The sequence below is a fragment of the Onychostruthus taczanowskii genome, unplaced genomic scaffold (assembly GCF_017590055.1).
Source record: "Onychostruthus taczanowskii isolate IOZ18803 unplaced genomic scaffold, ASM1759005v1 scaffold38, whole genome shotgun sequence".
NCBI lineage: Eukaryota > Metazoa > Chordata > Aves > Passeriformes > Passeridae > Onychostruthus > Onychostruthus taczanowskii.
The window spans coordinates 6,970,712-6,993,606 of NW_024501237.1; the positions used below are offsets into that span (position 1 = coordinate 6,970,712).

The 22,895-nt window shown below is 38.1% G+C and overlaps 1 protein-coding gene across 12 annotated transcripts in view; it reads right to left on the bottom strand.

Annotated features, from left to right (window-relative positions):
• Positions 1 to 22,895, bottom strand: part of GAB1 (GRB2 associated binding protein 1) — a 96,653-nt gene that overhangs the window by 49,368 nt on the left and 24,390 nt on the right. Inside the window, exon 1 of one of the 12 annotated variants that reach the window (XM_041411976.1) lies at positions 991 to 1,033. The exons of the other annotated variants lie outside the window; for them this stretch is intronic. The gene's annotated coding sequence lies outside the window, so the exon portion shown is untranslated. Of the gene's footprint in view, positions 1 to 990; positions 1,034 to 22,895 lie in introns of those variants that run through there. 12 annotated transcript variants of the gene reach the window in all.

The following is a 22,895-nucleotide window of genomic DNA, read 5'->3' on the forward strand; positions in this document are numbered from 1 at the left end:
AGAGAGAGTTGCTAAGAAAAGTAAAGGCTAAGATAAAATAAAAATCAGTATTCTGTCTGATAAATACATTCCACTTCACATGGCTGAAAATATTTACCGATTAGGCTCCAGCAGTTTGTTTTTTTTCTGAGCAGAACTGACCTGAAGAACTCCAGAGAAAAATTAATTTCAAAATAAGAAAGCATAAAGTCCAAATTATTTTCAAGACATTATGATATATAGATTCCTTTCACTATGCTCCTTAACTCTGAGTTCCTATTGTAGCAAAAATATTGTTTTTCCAACAATGCAAACAATATTTTTAGATACAAATAACCCACTGGCAGTAAGAAAATGGTTAAGAAATTCAGGAACCAGCAACCTCACATACCAATAGCTAAATAAACTACATACCAGGATACTTGAATATTAAGATGCTTCAAATATAATTACTTGGATTAGCTTACAAAACATTCCTCTAGCTCTCATCAGCTCACATAAAATGTTTTCTACTGCTTCCTGGTCTGTAACAGTTTCCTCGCACCATACATTATTAGGATGAACAGCTTTGTAGAACGTAACCACCACAACCAATTCACAGACGTGTGGACAGACAAGGAATCATAGACAGCTCTTCAGTAACAGCACAAATATTAAAATAAACTGTATTTTTAGAGGGCTGTATTAACACAACTAACACATACCCACAATGTACTGAAGCAATACACCAGAGCCTCTCCATGGCACAAAACTTTTTCTTGTTTTTCTTTTTTAGAGCTAGTAGATACGAGTGAGCAAACAGGTAGAGAGGTTTAGGCTCTTGCTTCAGCAACAGCATTCACAAAGTTAACTCGTAAATCAAAACAAAAGCTCTTTTTGAACAAAAAAAAATTTCAAGCACAAATACAACATTCTTTAAGGAAGCCCTCTCACTCCAATTCATTCTCCCCATACCTAAGTTACAAAGCAGAAAATAAACAACATCAAGAACACAGTTTTTGACTAGTTTACCTCTTCAAGTCTTCAGAAAATTTAAGCAATGTCACAGCCATTTCTGTAGTTTTGTCTACCCCAAAATAAGCAAAGCTTTCTTTTTCCTGCTGGCTTCCCACTTCACTCTACACCACCCTATCCTCATAACCTTTGACCGACAGGAAGCAGACACAATGGACTGAAAATAACAGCAATTGTAAGATTTCAAATGATTTAATACAAGGGGTGGGCTTAAACTTCTCTTGCTTTGATTTTTCAACAGCTACTTAAAATACATTATCTACATAGACTTAAAATGTTAGCTCAAAATCCTAGGATGAATGAGGCCAAAAACGGTGAAATTTTTACTAGGTACTATTAAGAGCACAGAGGTTCAAATGCTTGCATATGTTGAGATTTTGTGTTTAAGTCATAGTCATTAGGCTGTTATATACAACAAAATTAGTTTACCAGCAGTGTAAGCAAGAGCAGTAGAAGTTTCTTAGAGCATTTTGTCTTTCTTTAAAAAACTTTTATTTATCTGAGCTTTTAGATCAGAAAGAGGTAAATGTCCCATAAAATTAGAAGACATTCTTTTAAGAAATGCAAGTGTCTATTTAAACAATGCATTTAATCCATGGTGATGGAAAGTCACAGATCAGTTTGCTAACAGACTTTTGCTAACTCTAAGTAGCCAAGATGCACTTTGCAGTGTAGAAGGAAAGATCTTTACTCCTCACAGAAAAGCCCAAGAAATGATCCCATATATATCTTCATTAACAGTAAAAAATTAATGTACTTTAAATTGTACCAATAGCTTGGCACAAACACTGGAGGGTTACAGATTCCAAAGTCCAAAGAGGCAATTACAGCATTTCTTTTTATTAGTTTTAATGTTTTTTCTTTGCACCCCAAGCACCTGCTGATTATTATTTTGCAAAGCCACAATCATGTCCCAGCCTCCTCCTCTGCTGTTACACCACAACACACAGAGGTCACAGTCAGAAGAACAGAAGCACCAACTCAGACAGGGACTCACCTTTGTACCAGAGCTACACTGTGTTTTCTCTACAAAGGAAGGGGAAGATGTTGGGATAAAGAGTCAGTGTCATTTTTACACAGACTCCTGGTCCTGAGCACAGGACGACCAAACCCAAGGTTCTCCCACAATCAGAGAGGCTGGTAACATCCTCTGCCTTGCAAGCACCAAGGAAAATCTCAGGCTATGAGTATTACATGGAATAGTTACAAGCATGCTGAAATGCAAGGTCATAATAATTTTCCAACATTATTAATGTTCCAGCATAATTCTGAATATGTTTGCTACCCCACGCACACACTTCATCAAGCATTCACTGCACCTCTACTGACATTAGGCACCGCTCCATTTCAGAGGCATTTTAATAATAGAATTACAACAGAAACATTCTTTTCTTGGCAGGGTAAGCTCAGGCACTGCATTTCTGCAGAATAAGACTGGATGTACCTTGTCAATGCAGCATTTCATTAAGGTCTGCTAGAGCTCAAAATAACTAGAGAAGCCCCTCACAGACCTCGGTATCCAACAACAACTTCCAAACACAAAACATTCAAACAACACACAAGCAAGCTTCTGGGTAGAGCAGCACAAGCCACCACTGACATGTTAGAGTAGTAGCTTGAAGCACAAATAGTCCAACAAGGAAAATAAATACGAGGTCCTCAGCCAGCCTGTGGTTTAAGAGTCCCTTGATACCACTCCGCCTGCTAATAGGATCCTCCTCTTCACTTCCCCCATTTTAAGACACAACCTGATGCCATCACACCAAGGAATAACAGAGAAAGGATATCCTGCCTAGATTTTCCATTATACAGATCAAATCGTCAATCCAGAGAAGTCTTTGCTTACACATGGGATAGAAAGAAGATGCTTCCAACTGATAAATCCTGAGAGGAAGCAAGGTTGACTCCATGACTATTTTTAAGTAGTTAGCAATCACACAATGGCCTAAAATTACTGGCCGACCCCCACAGTTCATGAAACCTTCATTAAAAATAAAATTAAAATTAAAAAATAGGGAGTTAGCACGTTTGAGAGAGGAAAAGCAAAACCAAAAGAACTGGAAGGTGACAGATATAACTAGGCCTCTTCCCAGACTCACCTTGAATTCAGTTTGGATGCTAAGTTTAAGTAAGTGAAAAGATAGGAGCTTTATGTCATCTACTCTAAAAATGAAGCATTTCCTTCAACAATTGCTGGGAGAAATCTTTCTTCAACAGCTCTTGTCATTTAGACTAATGCTCTTTTGCTGTAAATATCATATGACAAAAAGGAAGTAAAGAGAGAAAAATAAAAATATCTCTATGTAACTGTATTATGAAAGGAGGAACTTGTTTCTTAGCCCGCATTTTCAAAGCCAGATACCACAGCTGTGCTGCAGCTCCAGCTGAACAGCTCCCTGCATCTCACCACCTACCAAACAAAGGGCATTTAGTTTACCAAATGTCCAGTGTTTCACTTTTAGATCAGTTAAAAGCATCCCACATCTAAGGCTTCATCTAAGCATAAGAGAAGTCATGCTTTGTGCATCTGAACAGATGATGAATACAAACATCTTTGGTATAATCTAAGGATAAATAATTTAAGTGGCATAATTTCAATGTTAAATTCACTAAAAATGCGTTCTTCTGCCAGGCATTTCTCTGGATAAAGAACAAGATGAGGCAAAAGGCCCTGTAAGATCATTCCTGTAATTCAGAAAATGCCCACAAACTCAAGACATTTTAAATATCACCATTCATCTCTACTTTTTACTGCTAATAAGGATTTCTTCTTTTATGCATTTGTCTTTGTGGAGGTTGTTGTTCCTGTTCTTTTTAATAACAACATCCTTCTGATGAGTAACTAAGAGATTCATGGAAATCAAAAATTTCTGATCTCACCACAAACTATTCCCCTCCTCCTCTGTGCACTCAATAAAAAGTGAACAATTAGCCTGCTGTTTGCTTTTTGCTGTTTGCTCAGTACAGTGTGATTTTTCATTTCTTCATTTGTATCAGGTCACATCATGGAACAGAGAAAAACATTAAAAATACTTTAAAGAAAAAAAATCTACCATTACATAACCAACACTGCTCTGAGAATTTAAACCCCATCAGATTATTATTATTTCTTTTCTGGTTTTGAGCAGATTTAAGTGTTACCCTTTACCTTATCTGGTCTGCAAAGTACTTCACATTTTGCCATTTTGCTCTTTGACATGAAAAGCAAGCACTGCATTATCCAACTGTTTTTGCCAACTTTTTTTTTTTTGTTAGTTTCATAACTGGTTTCATTTGCTATAAAAATGTTTAATTTTTGATTTTTAACTTACAAGCAGGAAAGAAACTGTAAAACTGGACTCTTTGTTACTTTATTTGTTATCTTTCTTATACCCCTAAATGGCATCTACTTTGTTTACCGACTGGAAGGTCTTACCACTGCCAGCACTTCAGGAACAATGTGGCTGTGGAAAGGGAAAAACATGTTTTTTTACATTTTGTTTGTCATCTAACAGAATTATAATAAACATGTAGAAGTTTCAAAATATTTTTAATAGCGGATAACCTCAAATGGACAAAACAACTTAATTCAGTAGGTACTTTATCTCAACTCCTAACTTAACCCTTTTCATTCTGGAGCCACTTATGAGTAATAACTCATAGTAATGTAATAAGTAGTAATGATTTGCTATAGCACTGGTTGTTTTTCAACATCTGTACCATGACATTGAAAAAGTGTAGTCTATTTCTAACAACAACCATTTTTAGCCCTTAAAATGGAAAGAGCTTTGAGACAAGAGCAAGAGGAATGAAATCAGAAGCAAGATTTAATTTTGTACAGTATCTCGTACAAAATTTTCCACCTCTTAAACCTATGTATAACATTATTATTATGAATCCAGTTAGACACACAACTAATTTGATTATTTAAATTTGAGCATGTTGTTTGCCTCTGATGGAAGCCTCTTCCTCCCAGAAAGCCACAGAGCCGAAGCTGCTTATTCACAACTTGAATCATGAGAGACGAACTAAGACCACTAACAACAATGTCAAACCAGAATTTTGGAAATCACTGATGCAGAGTGACTGTATCTTCACTGTCAGTGACTGTGCAGGCAAGACACTACTAATGTCACTTTATTTGTACTGCTGCTGGCAGCCCCCAGCCAGGCAGGTGTCACTTCACTGGAGCAGGGAGGCCAAAGGCTCGACAGGCAGGGAGGCCAAAGGCTGATTGACATGGAAACAAGGGAATTCTCACTTTTGGTAACAAGCTGATGTACCAGAGTGGCCAGAACGTCCATTCTTACACTCCCATTTAAATTTTTTTTCACAGAAAATAAGACATATTCCAGCAGATTGGGCAAGACAACTCAGATTTTACTAAAGCAAAATTACACCACCACCCAGTAAAGACCAGAATATTTTGAGGATGGGACAATGGCATGATATAGCCAGAGTGTTTAGGTTCAAAAACATAAACTTTTAAAACATGAGGCCCCATGGCATGTGAATAGTGTGAATACTGCTAGAACTGCTCACATCAGCTACTGATGGACACAATCCAAATTGCTTCAATCCAGAGGAAAATTATTTTGGTGATGAAATTTGCTGAATCAAACTAACAATAAAAAGCACTTATTTAATGTCTTGGAACTTTAACCAAAATATGCTGATTGATCAATTTTGCTAGTCACTTCATGACTAATAAATAAGCATAACCAGTATTTATTGTATGCTTACTACCTCTTACAAATCTGCTTAAACACTATAATAAAAACATAGTTTAATGGTTTGCTATACTAAGAATTCCTCTCCATGGTGGCAGGCATAGATGATTTTCTGCAATACCATGCACCTGAACTAGACATACAAATTAATCACCTTCTGCCTGGCAGCATCAGATGCAGCTTTGTGGAGAAGCTACAGCTGAACTTTTCTTAGCATTTAAAAGAAGTATCACAGCATACCGACAGAACTGACAAAATTCCCACAGAATATAAGAAAAGTTTCAGTGATTTTATCACACTCAACAGAAATGAGCTGACAGGGTAGAGAAGCATATACAAATGACTGCTTTCTCTTTGATTCACAATACTTATATTTTTATTTCCAGCCCAGGTAAAACAAATTGGTGTTATGATACTATTATTAGGCTGCATGTATAAACACACTTATGCACTTTTGGAGGCCAGTCAGCTCAGAAAACACATTACAAAAGAAACAGCAAAGAGGAAGAGTATGAGGTGCTGCTCAGGTTCACCCCCTAAGCTGTTATGGGAGGTGGGAAGGAAGAAAACAACACAAAACAGTGGAGCAAATATGTTGTGAACACACTATTTTAAGAAATGTGGAAAGTTTCTCAGAAAAAAAAAAAAAAAGAGATGGCTCAAGAGCTGGTTCTTGCTTAGCAAAATAACTCCTGAACATTTAATACAGACAGACAATCAAGTAGTTTAAATCACCTGGCTTAACCCAAGGCAAAAGAAACAAAGAAACAACGGGTACAGATTTCTTACCCGGAAATGAAATTTCACTTACCCGTGAAAGGAAATTGGTGGGCAAAGCACAAATTACCATAATCAAAATTTTAGCCAGTGGAAAAAACCTATTTGTTTTCTTTAAGAACAAAGAATAAGGACAAAACACACATTCTGGATAACCTAGATCTTCCACTACATTTTATAAGGAGAAGGGCTCAATCTTACCTTCCTCTCTTCTGCAACAGGCTCAGGCATTTGACTCCAGTTCTCCATTCTACCCAACATTTATCTAAGAAATGACATTAAAAATATTTTTTTCTCATTTCAGTCAGGAGAGGAATTTGGAGACAGGTCACTTACAGTTGTTTTCCAGGGGACTCAATTTACAGATAGAGTTGAAACAAGTATATCTGAACCAAGAGAGTTTATGGATTTTCAGCCCTTTTACAACCAGCCTATATAAGCAGAAAAAGAGTTATAAGTTTTAAATAAGACAGACTAACAAATACAATCACGGATTAATCTCCCTAGCTTACATTCTGTCTTGGTGGTCCTGAAGTCACTTATCTGTTCCAACAACCAACAAGGCTGAGATATCATCCCTGAAGTTCATTTTCTAAGCACATCCAGCATGCAGAAAGAAGAAAGCTGCATGAAGAAGCAAAGCCAGTAACTCATTCCCTTTGAAAAGGGTCTTGCGAGGTCTCTCGTTTGTGATTTTCTCTCCTTCGTTCACAGGAGACCTTCTGGAAAGAGTAAGCTGGGTGCACTCATACCAGCAAAGGAGGTTTTCTGTTCTCATAATCAAAACACTTGCCTTGTTTCATGGAAACACTTCGTAATTTTATATTTGGTTCAGAGAAAAAGGTCCTTCACTGGCAAAATACAGCTGCATAACATTTGCTCTTACAGTAAAAAGTACCTGCAAAGTAGTGCCACTAATAGAGTAGCCCCAAACATTTCTGGAAGCATCAGGACTTGATCCAGGTCTCCAAAAAGGAGATTTTGAGATAATTCATACTTGAGAGCAAGCTAAAGTTAAATTGAAAAATATTTGGCTGAAATACATACCAGATATTGTAAGACTCAATTCACTTCAGTCTACAACACAGAAAGATAACTACAGTAAAATAACACCTTGTGAACAGTTCAAAAGTTTTTTTCAAAATGCAAAAAATTAGAACACTTCTCAATTCATTTGTTTTCTTAAGTATTTGAGGAAACTTTATTTGATTCTGCATATAAATTATTGGCCTGTCTCTAATTTGCCTATCCCTAATAGCCACTATAACCCTGGATTTTAAAATCAATCTCAAGATGATGCCTCCTATCATCAAGCTATGCCATTCTTAGTAAGCTGTTAAAATTAAATCTAAAACCTTGATGTGTTAGATCTGCTCTGCAGATCAAATCTATACACTACTGCTGTCTGTAACCTGTTACTAATTTGTACAAGTCTGTGATTTTATTTTTTGTCAAATACACATGAAAGACTATTTTCTTCACAGTGTGTATATTGCCCCACTTCTTCACGTACTGGAATAGTCTGTTGTGATGGCTTCTTTTTCTTCTTTTTTTTTTTTTTTTTCTTTCTGACACCAGATCCAAAATAGCTCCTAGACAAAGGTCACTTCCTTGCAGAATTGCTAAATAAATAAACCACATTTCACAACAGAATTCAAGATAACGCATTGCTGTGGTTCCCTTGCTAAAAAATAGAATATGTGTCTCACTAGATGTGCTTATTAATGTCATATTGTACTTTCTATAAGCAAAAGAAATGGACAAACTGCTCAGAACACACTATGAAAGTTACAAATCTTTCTTATGTTCGTACTCAAGCTCCCAACAGATTAACTGGACTATTTTTTAATACAGAAAAATCTGATTATACTGCAACAGTGGTCACTACTAGTCTTACAACAGCAGTTCCGAATTTCCAAAATTCTATTCTAGCAACCCCTGCATTACAAATATTGTAACGCTGGAGATCCAGAATTAGAAATTTTGTAGCTTGTTAGCAAAAGCAAAGCTCAAGTATAGGACTAATCAAGCATACTACTTTTAATTTGAAATTCAGTGTTTTCAATGTGCTCCTTAAAATAAGTAGCACGGGAAGAAGTTAGGTGGGGTTTCTGTATAGCACCAGCTCTGGTATGAACATGTGGTGCCCACCACATTGCTTGTAAAAGGACAGGCAAGAGGATAAGGAGTGACACTTACACTAAACCTCATCACAAAGGCAAAGCCAACCTGCAAGAAAAACCACAGACACTACAAAAATAGAGCAGTGATACATACACTGCAATATTCCATAGGAAGTTACACAAAGCATATCCTCCCAACATTAATAGTACAGAATTTCACAAAAAAACAGCAAAGCATGAAAAGGCTGGCAATGATTTTAAGAGAAAACAACATCATCATACAGAATCTTACTTTTAAACACAGAAAGATGGAAAACTCTTCATCAGCCTCCAGCTGCTGCAACCATTATCCTGGAGCAAAACCCAGCAAGATCTCCATTTCAGCAACACTCCAAGGAGAGCACTTCACTTATTTAGCATCAGTTCCCAACAGCAATACAACTGAAAGCTCTGCAATCTGGTAGACTTAATGAAGGTTTTAATCATCTAATGAGATTACCTCATCCGTGTGCGGTTTCACGATGCAGTCTCAATGGTAGCCCATTATGCCAGACCCCTGACATGCAGTATCAATCATGCTAATCGGCTTACTCTCCTATCACTCCTACAGGGACACACTGCCATGCACAGAAACCAAAACTGGGCACAGTTTCTAACCCACAGGTTAAAAGGAATTGTGGAGAGAAATAACTGCTAGGTCCAAGCCTAAAATTAATGTCACTTCTACCCAGCAGATTATGAGCCATGTTCCATTGTTAAATTTCATACATATGCTATGCATTCTATACAACAGCTCTCATGGAGAACATGAAGTTTACATATAACAATTTACATGTTTACAGTTAATAAATATCACATTGGAAAAATCTTAAACCTTCACAGAACATCAGTAGCTGCCTTTTCTGAAGCACAAGCTTCTTCCCCAAGTACCATCAAGTGGAGCTCACAAAGCACAGCCCCCTGCCTGTTTTACTGTTACCAGTATAAAAATGCTACAGTAATTAATGCCCTTCATTCACCAAGGCCAGGAGCATCCAACCTCAAAGTAACATAAGGCATGTACAACTTGTTCTATTTGACAGATGAGGGTAATGAGAAAGTCTAAATATTAAATACACACACAACTGACACAACTAATTCAAAGCAGCTTTACACATTTACAGCCCTGGTTATCTGCCCATTTTGCTGGGCCAAGCATCCAAAACTCCTCTGAATGCATCTCACTCCACTGCTGGAATACTCACTTAAAATGGAAATGCAAAATGGGAAAACCAGCATGGCAATGTCAAGGCAATAAGGCTTTGGACCTTGTTATCCCAAATTAACTGCCTAGTAAGCTACTGACTCAGTTGGCCCAACAGAAGCCAGGATCTGACTTGGGACTCTTGCTTTGCTGAGCAATTTTTTTTTTTTTTAGACATTAAGATACAAAAAAGTGACTTTGTGTAATTTGACATTTGAGACAAAACACATACCTTTAAAAATATCTAGATTTTCTGCCCTACTTTTCAACAAGCATATGCAATTCAAGCAGCTGTATTTTTACGTTACCATCTTTGGACATCCCAAAGTGAAGGCACACAGCTCTAGTTCAAATAATTAAAGACTTACAAATAATTTACCCTTGCTACCCAAATACATACTAGCCCTTCAGAATAGGATATAAAATTGTAATAGAATTTTAAAAATTCACAAAATCAATACTCTAGATACAAATCAACAATGCTTCTTCCACTATTTCAACAAAATAACTGAACTGATAAAAAGGAGATAAGACAGAGGAGAGGAGGGAAAATGCATGTGACTTGGCTACAAAGAGAAGGAAAAAATATAGCTCTCTAATAAAGTTTCATTTAATCTAAAGTATCAAATATTGGTATTAAAAGTGGCATTATTATTCTGCCACTAGGATAACACTGAAATCTACCTAGAACAGGCAACTGTTACCTGGTCTCTGTAAACATGGAACACTCACAGTACAAAAGTGCCTGTCTTCACACTGCTGAGCTGTTAACAGACTTAAATATTCAATTCTGTCCCATCCAGGAATTTTCTATTGTTTTCACCTTTGAACAGTATTCCAAAAGTCTCTTCCTTCTGAGAGCAAGATTTTTACTTCCCATCGCCCCCCAAAAAGCTCTTGTTGAAAAACACTGAAATGCCTCCCAGGGGGGTCTCAGTCTTGCAATTTAAGAGGGGTAGAGGACGAAGGAGGACATCTTGCTTAAACAAACCAGTAATTATCTAATTTTTACTCCTTTTCTCACACACAGCTTACAACAGATATCCAGAACCAAAAGTCATTAGCATAACCAGTTCAAACATGATTCAGCTAAAACAATACTATAATGGGAGATGTTAGGCAACCTAAAACTTTGAAATTCATTGGATGATCTGCCTGTAATAAGATTCCTGATGTTATTATGTTAGTTTTCATTGGGAGCCAAAATGTTAATTAAAAGTCAAAAAAAGTGTGAGTTGCACTCTCAAAAAAAACCCCAAACAAAACAACAAGAGATCAACTTCATATGAAGTTTGTTTTACCATGCATCCCAAGTTTGCTTCATGTCTCTGTGCGATGCTCTATAAAATTGTCATTTAGATTAAAACAACTCTAAGCTCAGGTAGAAGAGTCGCATAAAGCCCAGGGGAGCTACATTAGGATGAGAGAACTAATTTCTAATATCATTTTTCTAATATAATTTCTAATAGCATAGCACAGAATTTATTGGCTTTCTGTCACTCATTTATCAGTGGGACCATTTTTCTCCCACAACCATTTTTGTTATTCACAACAGAAAGGCACAACTTGGCCAGAAATAAGCACACTGTGCTGCAGACTAGACCCAGTCTGAGCATCACAGACATACCCAGGTACGAGCTCATTATGGTGAAAGATCAGTGAATCACCAAGAGTACTCAGAGGATAAAAAAGGAGGAAAATAAGTTGCCCTGAAAAAAAAAAAAAATCAAACATACCAAATCACTGTTCACCTTTCTGTTATTTTTTCTGGAGGATCTGGAATGGGGAGGAGGGATAGGAGTGAGCAGAAGGTAAGACTTTATGCATACAGGTGACCTATCATTCAGAACAGACTAAGACTAAATTAAGAAATTGGCTTCTTTTTCATAGAAACCAAGTGACAGATTCATGAAATTCCTGCATTTGCTTATTCTTGTTGATCTCCAAGGTTTTAAAATACTTCTCTTAGTGCAAGATAAGCATCTTAAAATAGCACGAACATGCAAGCAAACAGTGAATAGAAAAGAGGGAAAGACCGGAAGAAACTGATTTTCAGTGCAAGAAAATAGGGATTTGTTTTGGAATAGGAATAGCAATTGTAAAAATAATTTTTAAAAAATTCCAATTACTGCCACATATCAAGAAATTATTATCTCAAGCTTGGTATGCAAGACCACAATAATGCTTGATGCCAGAAAAGTGATTTATAAATGACTTGTTATAAAAACATGCTATTTCGGGCACATTTCTCATTGGTCAGAACCTATAAATTGTTCCACACTTCTAACCAGGGCATTGCATTAGGTGCAAATATTGAAAGAAGGCTTTAAGAAATATCTTCCCACCTGACAGGAATTTCTTTCTGACTTCATTATGATGAAGCAGAGTGTGAAGCTGCACTGGAACTTACACCCACAGAAAACTTTAAAGATGAGAAAATGCTTCTGGAGGTGGACACTTGACCACATTACATATAGGATTGGGGTTGTTTGGGTGTTTTTGTAATTTTGAATATTTAAAATAGTCTGCCCTGGGAAAATGCAGGTGCTCCTCAGGCCAGCATGCTTTCAAACCTCAGCTTTCAAACCTCACCTACAGGATTTGCAATGGATGCAGTTCAGAACCACAAACCTCAACATATTTGCTGCATGGCACTGCCAAGACCATGGCTGTAGCAAGGCATATCTCAGCCTGCCCTCACAGCTCCTGCCCAGCACACCCAACACCCTCCCTGAACAGCACCAGATGAGGGACACACACACACATTTACACACAGGATGACAAAGCCAATGTATCCCAACTTCTCAGAGCAGGGAACCCTGACCACTTCTACTGATCTTATCTGCCGGCCAGCTCTCTGAAGCTGGTGAGCAGGGAACAACCATTACCAGGGGACAGACCAGCTGAAGAGTAAAGAGCTCCAGGGTTTCGTCTTACTAACAGTCAAAATAAAAAGCTGGCCTAGACAAGTCTTCAGAAGCAGCAGAACTCTAGCAGAGTGAGCTCTAGACCCAAGATGTTGCTAGTGACCAACCTGTGATATCTTCTAACCTCTGTAGTGCAGATTCTGGACTGAAAATAAAGGATAACATCTTTTTTTTGGAATCTGCCTCCTGCCCCTAATTTCTGTTGTACATTATAACATGCAGAGATATGGTATGCATACACCAGAAAGAACATGACTTTACAATTATAAATTACCATTTGGTAATTCAACCATTGTTCCAAGAGTAGCAAGTAGTCATTCGCTAACATATGAATTGAAACTACATGAGATTTTATGGTATAATTTTATAATCAAAAAGAAAAACAGAACAGTCTCATTAATTTTACCTACTAAAAGCACACTTGAAATGTTTCACAAAGTAAGTTTTATGGAAGAGGGGGAAGCACTGAAGTACATTCATGAAACCAGAGACAAGACATATGTATAGGGTAAGCTGTTCCAGGTGCAAAATATCATGGAAGAGACACACCTGCAAGAAGAGGAGAAACTGATTAATGAGCCCCAAGACCTGATGAGTTAAAGTAGCATTAGCTAGCAGTAATACACCATGTGTATTTCAGCAAAGCCCAGCCCACACAGGGCTTTGTCCTGCACTGTGCCCTGTCCTGCTCTGAAGGGATGTTGGGGGGGCACACACCTCACCACCCACTGAACCTCCTCCTAGGGCCACAGTTATCCAAGACCATCTGCAGGAAGGATGTCTGTACAGACTGCATGTGGCTGCATCTCTGATGCTTTGGCTTCAAGATTCCAACTTAAAAGAGAAAGCTGGTTGTATTTGTTTTTTATACTTGATCAGAGGTGCCTCTTAACATCATAAAGAAAACAACTCTTGCTCATCCTCCAAGAATCTCCCTGCAGCTGTGCATGGGTGCACACACACTTGTACACATGTATCTTGGGAGGACAGGGAGAGAACAACAATTGATTTCCTGCAAGTGTAACGTCCTGTTGTATTTCCAAGGTAATCTAGAGAATCATCACAATCCCAGATGTTTACAGAGGGAAAGAGAAACTGCAGTAACTCTGCACAGGATGAGACAGTTGACTGCCTAAGCACATCATTCTAAATGCAAATTCAGAGCTTTACTGCTTTTTCTATAGAAGCTCTCTGTTCCAAACCCTGGAACTGCAATGTGTGGGATATTAACAAGCATACCTTAGAGTTTCAAGTCACTTCAAGTGTGTCTGAGGCAATGAATTTATACAAAGTATTTTTAGATTTCCTGCAATCAACTATCCTCCTGGCATTGCTCAATATGAAACACAGTTTTCTGAGGGATGCAGTTGTGCTACATACAGTTTAATTTTAAAGTTTCATTTCTATGTTTTCCATAAAATAATTACTGGCAAATTTGCTCATCCAACAAGCTGAATCACAAGTGATTAAGGGTCATCTAAACCATGCCATATTGTGTAAGTGCTTGTTAAAATATACTCATAAAAAGCAACTAATTTTATCTACATAACATAATTGTGTAAACTAAACAAAACACTAGTAATGACTGGGTGTGTATAGCAAAAAGAGATGGCTAAATTCTGCACAGTAGAGTTTTGCTATTACAGCGTCTCACAAGCCTAAGGTTAGTCTTGCCTGGAGATAACCTACATCATCTGGGAAGGAAAACAAAGAAGAAAATGTTGCCTTTACTTTACATATCCTGCAAGATACAGCAATAGATCTCTAAGAGCTGTCCTATTTCCTGGTGTGGGGCAGAAAATAATAAACAGTTGAATCATTTCGAGGAGGAGCTAGGAAAGAGGGTGACAGCTTGTATCATCTGGGAATATTACATGTCCAAGAAAGGATCAAGATATATCAGTGCAACCATGGCAATCCAGTCGGAATATTCCAATACAAGATGTTCTTGCAAGAAAATAACCACGGACAGGGTAATTACTGGAACAACCTAATTATTCAGCAGCATTGAGCAACAAATCACTATTTGATGCAGCTCCAGACTATCCACTATTATAATAAATACTGTCATTAACCATTATTAAGCATTATCTTTAATGAAGATGCTTCAAATGAAGGAGCTTGCTAATTAGCTGTGTCCTACATCTCAGAGCCAACAAAGGAATCTCAGAAGTCTTCTGCTACCAATTTGTAAAACTGGGTGACTAGAATCTAATAACGGCCTAATAACACATTGACGATACTTCTTCCATTAAGAAAACAAAAGATGACATCAAGATGTGGTGCTATGATTTTAAACTGTTACTGATGTGTTTCATTTGGACTGTGATTGCTCTTGGTGCACTTTAGTACTGTGACTCTCATTTAGAGAAGAAACTGCTACTTTGGACAACTGCCTCAATTCATCAACTCACTGCTGCCATTACTATTTGAATACTAAGTCACAGAATTATTGATCACACTGCCAACTATTCAGAAAAAAATTATAATAAGATTCACAAACTAAAGCTGATGTAGAGACTTAACTGAATTGCCTTTGATTAAAGGCCCAGCTGAAATTACAATGCAAATAAAGTAGTTCATTTTAAAGAGTCAGTTTTCACAGTAGTGTCCTGTTGCAAAGCAATTTAAATTCTTTTTGAAGAATGACATCAAAATGACCTCAGTTTCATGTTAATAAAGATGACTGTTTTCCTCAGACTAAATGATAACAGACAAAGCATTTAAATGAAGAAATAGTCTTGAGGTGGGGGGGAATCCTCTAAAAATGGTGAAGAACTGAGCGAAACAATCAGAATTACACTGGATGATTCAATGCTGCTGAGACCTACTACAGTACGTACAAGTGACAGTAGAGCATTGTATTCCTTTTTTCCAGTTCTCATCTTGGTCTTGATAAAACCAAAAATAGTTCAAGGAGTCAAAAATTAAGCCACATGCAAAGCAAGGATCCTTTTTAGTAAGCATAGAAAACATTTCTTATTATGACAAAAATGGGTTGGATTAACTGTGTTTGCAAAAGGAAAAAAAAAGGCTCTTTTGCCATTTGAGTTGTTAGAGCTCCTCTCCCCTTCTGTGCAGCACAACCAGCAGCTCTACAAATGGATTATCAAAAAAGAAGGTTTATTAATTTGAACAAATTCATATTTGGTAAACTGTAGAGGGTCCTTCACTGGCCAACACACATGCAAAAGCATTCAAGCATCTGTTCTACACAACTGTTAGTTCTCTTTCGTGTCACATGCAAGAATTTTTCTGCAATACTATCTGAATGCAAGACTATTTTTGCTATCACCTGCAGGTTCAAAAGTAGCACAGCAATCTCAAAGAGACCTTGCCCATACCTGCAAAGTCCAAAAATTTTGGTTATAGGCTACGGTTTTCTCCACAACTTCAGTCCATGTTTAGACATTTAGCAGCCCAGCACAAACAGCAGTAGCTCCAAGAGCAAAACAAGTCTCAGCTTTTCAGAAGTTAAAAAGAAGAAAAATAAAAAAAAAAAAACCACCAGGCGAAACTGCAGTTACCACACTGACTTCAGGTTTACATGTGCAAAATATCAACAGCGACAACAAAAGGCAATGAACGGAGTCCAAACTAACAACTCTTGCATTTGACATCTCTCAGCTATCATGGTATTTAGCCAATTGACTCACATCAATCACTAGGAAATACATATCTATCTTATTTACTAGGGATGTGTTAGGAAAGACATAACCCATGTTGTCACGGTAATCCTGTTCATGCGGAATAAAACCAAGTTTGTAGAGTAAACAACCAAAAGGAAAGAGAAAGCACCAACTCCCGTCAGTCAATGTATTTCTTTTGTCTTATATTATGAAAGGCTAAGAAATACTTCAACAGGAATTATGTAAATGTTTTAACCAGAAATTTTAATCTGAGAGCTACAAATAATTACTTCAATAGCTATGGATTAGAGCAGAGTCTCTGTTCATATTGAGGTGAAGCACAGAGGTTGGTATTTGTGCCATGAGTATACAAACAATTTGTAATAAAGTACAAGTGATACTCTTGATACTCCTAAGAAGTATTACAAAAAATACATACAGCGGGAGAAGCATGCACACAGAAAAAAATTAAAACCACAAGAGATCTCAAACTCAGTTTGATGCCTATTTAATCTAATTTGACAGACAGGAAAGGTGGAAAACCTTGCCACCTCTCCAGTCCTCTCTGGGACATTGAATATTCTGTTGGTCATTGTTTTTTTTTTTTTTTTATTAAGCATACAGAAAGTCATACTGAAATAAGTGACTGGAAACTATTTCACTTCTCTCTACAAATATTCTCATTTTGTATTACCATCATATCCTGACACCTAAGTAAGAAATCCTGGTTGTATTTTATGTGAGTTGTTTTAGAGATTTGCCATTCAGAACATACTTTGCAAAATATTCTCCAATGCTTTTAACTGGATAAATGCAGCCAGAGGAAAGTGCTTGAGCAAGCCTTATAAAACAAAAGGCAGTTACAGCTAAAACTGCATGTATAAGAGCCAAGAATTTACAAAAATCAAGACATATCTCAGATCCCAGTCTTATAAGCACCTATCCCAAAGTCTACAGTTAAAAAAACCCAAACAGAAAACCAAAACAATATCACAGAATAAAGACATTCACCTGAGAGTTTACTACTGTTGGGTGAACTTGAAAGCATTTTCATAGTTCCTACCTTAAAATGAAGTCAGTACAACAACTCATAAAAGCAGAAATAGTGCAAGAGTTACATTTATTTTCTGTATGAGAATATCAGTACCTGGAACATGATAGCAGTCAAGGTTAGTTTTATTTTCTTATTCAAGGTGTCCAGTTATTTCTGGACAATACATTATCTCACAGAAGTTTCTTTAACACAGGTGATGCATGAGGAGGGAAAAGTATGTTCTTCACATGGAGAGAGACAAAGTGTGCAGGGCATTTGCAAAACACAGTTTCCCTTTTCTCTTTGTCTTTCACAGTTTTTCTTAAAAGCATGGACTGAGACACTTGCCAGATCTAATGCACTAAGAAGAAACACAATTTTTTGCAGCAGCCTTGGTAAACTAGAAGTCACAGTTTTAAACCTAAACACCAATCATTTCAGTCGCACAGAAGTTTGAAAAGCTGCTGCAATAGCAAAGACAGATTTTCAATAGTTTATTACGTTTTATCAGGCTGTTATGAGAATCTAGATAGTTAGCAAAGCCCCACCAGGATTTTTTTTTTCTCCTTCAAGCTATATGTTCTAGGGAAGCAAAACCCATTGGAGCTTTTTTGCATTTTCTGTGGTATGTTTTCAAACATCCTCCTTTTATTTATTATTGCACTTCTTGAGGAGAACTCATAAAAAGATTGAGGAACTGCTTTCTCTAGAGGTGACAAACATTATTTCAAGAAAAAGCATATTACATACTGTAGTAAATCCAATTAGTGTTTCACCACACTAAGTCTCATTACATCCAAGTAAAAATGAACTGAGATTACAAGCAAAGAGAAATACCAGTCCTATGCCTGTGAAATTGGTTTATCAATTTAGGACATGAAATCTCTGTCAAGATGATTTCAAGTTTCATGGGTTTTTTTTAACCCAAATTTAGTAACCTCTACATTGTTTAGGCAAAATGCTTGACTTTTTCCAAAAAAGAAACAGCTAATAGAGAAACTTTCAATATAATAATGATAATAATAATCTGCATTGCTCTTTCTATTTATTGTACCAATAGTTATCATGTGCAAAGAACCCCTGCTACAATTCTTAAAAGTTTGGCTTGTATGATGTACTTACAGGTGCATACCTGCCCTTTTGTTACACAGAGATCTACTGGCCTTAAAAGCCAAGCTGTTGAACACAATTTTGACCAATGAAGTGTGCTTGCTTAATGACTTAATGGAGGCAGACTTTTAGCTTACAAAACAGCATCACTCTGCCTACCCAGAGAGAAAGTAGAATTATCCCAGTAGGACAGAGAGAGAGTCTGGTAAGGAGAATCCAGGAAATGACAAGTGCAGGATTTGGATATACTGAAGATGGCAGGGCAGAAAGACCAGACATACCTGTGCCCTTGGTGCTGCCCCTCTCCATGGCTAACATCCCTGCCTGTGTGTTTGAGTGGTCTTTACATCCAGCTGCACATTCAGCACAGGCTAGCCCACAGCCAACTGAGTGACTCCAACTGCTCCATATTAATATGGCGACAGAAGCAGCAGGCAGAGGACAGTCAGAGGAAATGGAGAGGGCTGCACCCTCTGCTCAGCAATCCCCCTTTGGCAGCAGGCGGGCAGAGAGATGGGCAAAGGACCAGCTCTGGAGTGCTATCCATGCTGGCACCTGCTGTGCCAACTAACATAGGACACCGTTTGGTGCAAGACAAAAAAAGAGAGACAGACAGACAGACAGACAGACATCCCCCTCCCTGCTGAGTAGCTGTTCACTGTTCACACACCAAGGCACTTACAAGGCAACCACCTCCTCAGCCTCACCATCAAGCACCTCACACAGATACGTGACAAGCAGAACCTTCCCATAGTGAAGGGTAAGATTAGAGATGGAATTTTGAAAGGCCTTGGAAGTTTCAAAGAGTGATAAAATGCACCAAACTCCTGCAATAAATTATCTTCCACATTTTAAGCTATCTCCTGATACACAAGCTGTTCAGTCAAAAACTTAAAGGTCAAATTTGCATCAATAGCCTCACCAAAAAGTTTTGTGTAGGGAAAAGAGGAGAAAGGCTAAAGAAGCAGACATGAAAATAAGAAACCAGTATCTGTATTTTATGCAAAATAAAGTCACTCACCGTGCAGAATCAGCCCGAAGGGGTGAGTTATTAGTCTTGTTTTAACCAATATGCTCTTATCTCTAAGTCTTCCTAATTAGCGATATTCTTCTCTCCAGTGTTCCTTAGAAATCCTTCTTTTTTAAAAAATCGGGGAGGGGGATTAATGACTATCTCAGTTTTAATCCTTCCTCACACTCCTACACAGAGGCCTTTTTCTTTCTTAAGGACACTTCACAAGTACTTCATTATGTTCAATTTTTTTTTGTGCCCAGTATATATAAAACAGCTACTTGCCATTTTTAATTCATTCAAGCTGCAGCCAAACATCTTGCCACAGAAAATTAGGAACATTGCTGTAAAAAGAAAAGTCTCTGAATACTTAGAACTATAATGGTATGCTTAAGCAAGCAAACACATGAAAATGACAAATGTAATTTTTTACCTATGTCACTTGCAGATTTCTTATGAGCCCACATGGGTTTGATTTGTTTGGGGTTTTGTCATACTTCCTTTAAATCAAGGAGAAATGAAAGTACCCATATTTTCTAGAATCAGCACACTCCAGTAAGAAAACTGAAAACCTTAATTACTCAAACCTGTCTAGTTCACAATTAATCAAGAATGAATACCATGAAGAGGTTCCACATTCAACCAGCTGGTATTTTAGAGAGATCACATTCATATTAAACATGATATGCTCCAACACTCAGACAGGGAAGAAAAAAAAAACCACAGCCACACGTATGCCTTATTTTCACACCTCATACTGTCAACAAAGCCTTTCAAAAGCAAAACACTCAAAAAGAAAAACCCTGTCTCTTAATGCAACCTGGCACTGTGACTTGCAAAGTAAACAGAATATATTTAAAGCTGTTACAATTTAGTAATAGTTTTGCAGTGCTCAAACCATAGTAAGCCATGCACAACTAATATCCAAGAAGGAAGACTTCTAAGTAGCACAGTTTCCAGGCAGCCACTTCATCTTCCTCAGCTTCTTCTCCAGAGAAAACCTGCAAGGTATGCACCCAGCATCACTTAATGCCTGTCGTACACCAGTGCAGCTGTGCCACCTGGTACTTGTGCAGAAAGGCTGAACTCTGTTCAGCCCTTCCCTCTCCACTGTAAAAGCAGAGGAATACCAAGAACCCAGCACATTTTTCACAACTTGTTTCAGCTCTCCCCTCTAAAGTCACCCTGGGGACACAGATTTGCACCTAAGGAAAAAAACCCTGTGACCAAGAAGTTCTGTGATCCACCAGAAAGTAATACTGAAATTCCCCAAGAGAACAATTTCAGCCCAGCTGACAGCAACTGTAGGTCTGAATGACATATTAAAAAGCAATCAAGCTGATTACATTATGCGTCAAAACATGGTTAAGTGGTACAGTTTTGCTGCAATGTTAAAAGAACATCTGATCTTCCTCTGAAGAAATACAGTTTCACTGTCAAGATACTGGCAGGGAAAAAAGATGAAAAAATTGCAGTGGAAGAAACAGGGTTTTGTCAAAAGTTTCTGGATTATAAATCTATGGCTTCCCACACCCAGTGAAAGTTTTATGGAAGCAAAGGGTGAATTTAATGACCTTGCTTAAAGAAGATGGAAGAGACTGTAACATTACAAAGTTCTATTCCTTTTGGCTTTTCTTGTTTGAATTCTTAGGTGCAAGTGTCTTGTGTTATTCCCGCCACTTCCTTCTCAGCAGGCGTAGGCTCACATCTAAAGCTCCCTCTCCTCGGAAACACAGCCTGGCTGCTGCAGGCCAGCTACTCTCCAGGTTTCTATACTCAGAGACCAAGATAAGAACAAAAGTTTCTGTTGGAAGCAGGAGCATTCATCACATCAAGAGAGGAGGAATCCAGCAGAGATAAGCAACAGAGGAGAAAGAAGTCCAAGTAAACCACCTCTCCTCGGAAGCACAGCCTGGCTGCTGCAGGCCAGCTACTCTCCAGGTTTCTATACTCAGAGACCAAGATAAGAACAAAAGTTTCTGTTGGAAGCAGGAGCATTCATCACATCAAGAGAGGAGGAATCCAGCAGAGATAAGCAACAGAGGAGAAAGAAGTCCACCTGCATATCTTCTTCTACACCATTTTTCCTGAAAGTGTCAATGTGCTGCTTTTGGCTGGGCTAGAGGTCATTTTTTTCATAGTAGCTGGTAGGGAGTAACTTGGATTTGTGGTGGAAGCAGTGTTGATAATGGCGATGGTTTTTGTTACTGCTGAGCAGGGCTTACACAGAGCCAAGGCCTTTTCTGCCTCTAAGCCCAGCCCCCAGTGAGTGGGGTGGGGATGTACAAGCAGCTGGGAGGGGACACAGCTGGGACAGCTGACCCTGACTGATCAAAGGGATGGATGTTCCAGGCCATACAACACCAGGCTCAGCATATAAAGGGGAGGGAAGAAGGAGGAAGGGGGGATGTTTAGTCTTCCCATGTAACTGTTACACAGTTGCCAGCTGTGGTTAAACCAGGACAGTCACTCAAGGAGACTGCAAAGCTCCACTGTGGATGTGTTAGGTTTCTGCTACAGACAGAAATAATATACACACGCATTCCCCCCCAGCAAACTCTGGGTGCTGCCCCACATGTAGAAGGACTGCTTTCATCCAGAAAAGCTACAGAGAAAAGTAGCTTAGGAGGAAAGGACACTGTCAGAACTTCATCGTCCTTTCCAAATGCAGAGGCTGCCTTTTACCCAAACAAGAAATTTTTGATCCCTAATAAGTTCACCCTAATAGGGAAGCATCTGTTGGACACATAAGCCAGACACCAAAAAGATATCCCAAGTTCCTCAGCCAACATTATCACAACACACTGTGGATGACCCCAGACAGCTCTTGGTTATCCAAACTGACAATATAGTGTCATGATTTTAAATGAGAGATCTCCTTCTATTTTTAATTGAAAACTTTCCACTTCAAGTTTCCTCCAAATTTTGGAAGCTTGACTAAGCGAGACAGTTCAAGTCAAAACTGCTGCAGAGAGAGATACATTACAAGTTTGTACACACTTCTGCATACCTTTGCATTAGTGTTTTTAACATGGTATGGCTTTTTCTTTGAAGGACTAGAGAAACTTTAAAAGTAATATTGTGAATATTAAACTTCTTCTTTGACTGAATGCAGGGTAAAGATTAATTAGCAGTATAAAGGTATGCTTTGTCGGATCACCACCAAGTCTATCTGTGAACCTCACAAAGCTCCAGAACCATACTTCTGAGGCTCTGCTGTTGTAGCCCAGGGGGCACATGAATTTATTTGCCCACAGGTGGCTTGCATCTGCAGGTTAAAAAATACATCTGTCACTCACACAGCATTTGGACCAGCAAGAACTCACCATCCCACAGTCT